Raw genomic sequence first — 3258 nt, 5'->3', positions numbered from 1 at the left:
CACCTGCTGATATTTCTCGAATCAATGGAAAACTGCTTTATAAATAACATCAAAAGTTCATTGTTCAGTACTTTCAACTTTACCCATCAATATCACCTAACCCTTTTTTCACCCTTTATGTGACCTATGACCCCTTTTTATCTTCATATGCTCCGAGAAGATAATTTTTTATCAATCATGTATATTTTTTAGGGGAATGATACAATCCCGAAATTCTGAATCGAGAAAATCCAAAATCCCCAAAAGTCCAAAATCCCGAAAACCCAAAACTCCGAGTACCCAAAATACCGAAAAACTAAATTCCCGAAAACCCAAAATCCAGAAAACGATTTTGAGTTTTCACGATCTTATATTTTCGGGATTATGTGCCCTATTACCCCTTTTAACCTTCATATGCTTAATGCTTATAGAAGATTATTATTTATTAATCAATCATGAATATAATTTAAAAAAAAAACCAAAATACTGAAAATTCAGAATCTCGAAAACCTAAAAAACGACGATTTTTTTATACGAATAGAACTCAAGACAAACGACAAAAATTTTAACCCTCTGTCGGCACACGGGTGCGAATTTGGCACGACAAAAATTAAAAAATAACAATTTTTCAAAAATGTGGGTGCAAAAAAATCTGTTTATAATGGTGACTATATATTTTTTTGGAATTTTGAATACAATATTCGAATTCCTCGGAATATTCTACATCAATTTATTGTACGTTTTTTCTATAAAATACGAGACATAAAAAAGTTCTAGCGACATGAAGAAGTAGAAGCCAAATTCGCACCCGTGTGCCTATCACGTTCAGAGGGTTAATTTTTTGAAAAAAAAAGTAATTTTTTTTAATTTTATGGGATTTTTCAGTACAAAATTTGTTTTTTTTGAGGTGGACAAACGCTTGCCGTTTGAATTTTTGAAAAAAAAGTAATTTTTGGGAATTTTATTGACTTTGTAATTTTCTGTAGGTACACCGTGGTGTATGCGTAATTTTATTTTGTTAATTTTAAAAAAATTTTATTTTTTTTTATTTTTAAATATCTCCTAAACTTAGCGTTGACAAACGATGATTTTTGGTTTGTATCCATTTCTTGATGTGGACAAACGATGGCCGTTTGATTTTTTTAAAGGGTGGACAAACATGGACAACCGGTGGACAAACGAATTAGACAAATTTGGTTCAAAAAAATTGAGGTCGCAGTTCTGGCTTCGCGGAGCTCATCCTTTTTCTTCATGTCAATGTTCGTTCTCTCTCTTCCGCTGCTAGAGTGCATTTGTAAGTCTGTCCTTCTCTGCAAATGTTTGCCGGTTCGTATTTTTTCATTAAAAAAAAAACTGTTTCGGGAGTGACATCTTAATTTCGTGTGTGTGTTAAAAATTCTTATTTAAGCAAAAGCTTTTAAAAAATTGAAGAGAATTAATGTAATTAATCCAGTATGACAATAAAACTGCTTCAATACAACGAAGAAAAAACTATTTAAATTGACAGTTCGTCGGCGTAAAGCAAAACTGTTCTAAATCCACTTTTTACCGAAAATGAGATAATGATGCAGTTTTACTAATTTGACGGTGCTCTTTCCGAATTTGAAAAGGGTTTTTGTCTAAAAAATTTCTTTTCAGCAGATAATATAATTTAATGGGACATAGAACAATAAACACAGGTAAGTAGCCTTCTGAAAATGAGACCAGAGTATTCTTGATTGTTCTAAGTCACATCATATTTTGTTCTAAGTCCATTTTTTATTTAAGGAAAGTGCATACTTGTATAGGAATTGTTCTATGTCCAATTTTGGGGTTTTTAGTTTAAAAAAATATTTAAAAATAGTATGCACCATTTAATTAGGTAAACTAGGATGGTTTATTCAAGAGAAAAGAACAAACTCTATAAAAAACATAACTTGAATGGCGAACGAGTACCAAAATGTCGCTTTAAACCAATTTGAAACTTAAAAATCGTCCCCTGTAAAATTTGCTTTTGGTGACTTAGAACAATTTTGCTTTACTCCGACGAGTTCTCTTCTCCCAACAAAAACTCCCAATGCTTTAGAATCAGCGTTTATTTTTTATTACCTACTTATTTTTTTTTTGTCTTTGATTGTTGTCATTACGCCAAAGAGTAGTCAAACTTAACCACAAATTATATTCATTTTTGTTAATGTTTGCGAGCTTTCCATAAAAAAAATGAGTACCTCAAATTTCCTAGACATATTTTTATATTGTTTAACCATCAACATTTCACAGGTGAACCCATCATTGTTGACAGTTGTCCACCTGAGTTTTTTTTTTTCTTGTTTACCAACAGGTAACCGAAAAGTAAATAACCATGGGAAAATGCCTTCTTGACTTGGTCTTGGAAATTATCATTAGAATAGAAATGGTCAGTAGCGAACAAGACGACACGACGACGACCGACGATGGCGACGACACCATGAAGGTGATGGGAAAAAAGACTCTCATCAGATTTCTGATTTTCGAGAGAGTGGGGGGTCAAATAGATGACGGGAATTTTTAAATTTGGTGGCCGTGATGGTGATGGCGATGATGGTGATATAGCGGACCATCAACTTCACAGATCGGGTTAATGTTGTTACATTTTCTCGCTGATTGGTATCTCTGTTTGATGGTGAGTCTCTCAATATCTGTCTTGAGGTGGAGTCGCTGTGGAAATGAAGGTATATAGCCAGGCTTTAACTCGAACCCGGTGGCACTTCTTGTGGTCTAAGGCATTGTTAATCCATGGGAGAGTGTCATCGTGAAGTGGCCACTTATCTTTTTTTTTTACTGAAAGATTTTAGTCGGCTATTTTTTGAGGTTTATGTTGTTTTGTTTGCTGGAAGAGAGGGAATTTGTGGTGTTGTGCTAATCAAACGAGACTTGAAGTTAAGTTTTGTCTGGTTTTTAATGTTTCTTTACATGTAGTTACGTTTTACGTACATATTTGACGTTTGTTTTATTAGACAATTAAAAAAAAAAAAACAAAATGAAATTATGTGAATTGTGTTTATGACTTCAACAAAAATTATGAAAAATTATGGTACCATAAAGAAGTATAACAAAGTTTTCGTAAAACAAACAAAAAAGCCCTAAAAACAGAGACTGTATTATATCAATTCTGAAAATGCTAAATCTACTCTATTTAGTTGTCAATCATCAATATCTGAGAATAATAATTTTTATCTCTTTAAATCTTTATAAAATCGAAATTTTTGGATAGCATTTCCTAGAAGACATAATCCAATAAGTTAAAACGTTTCTGGTTAT

The sequence above is a fragment of the Episyrphus balteatus genome, chromosome 2 (assembly GCF_945859705.1).
Source record: "Episyrphus balteatus chromosome 2, idEpiBalt1.1, whole genome shotgun sequence".
Lineage (NCBI taxonomy): Eukaryota > Metazoa > Arthropoda > Insecta > Diptera > Syrphidae > Episyrphus > Episyrphus balteatus.
The sequence above is the reverse complement of the archived record's forward strand: the minus strand, read 5'-3'. Positions refer to the sequence as shown.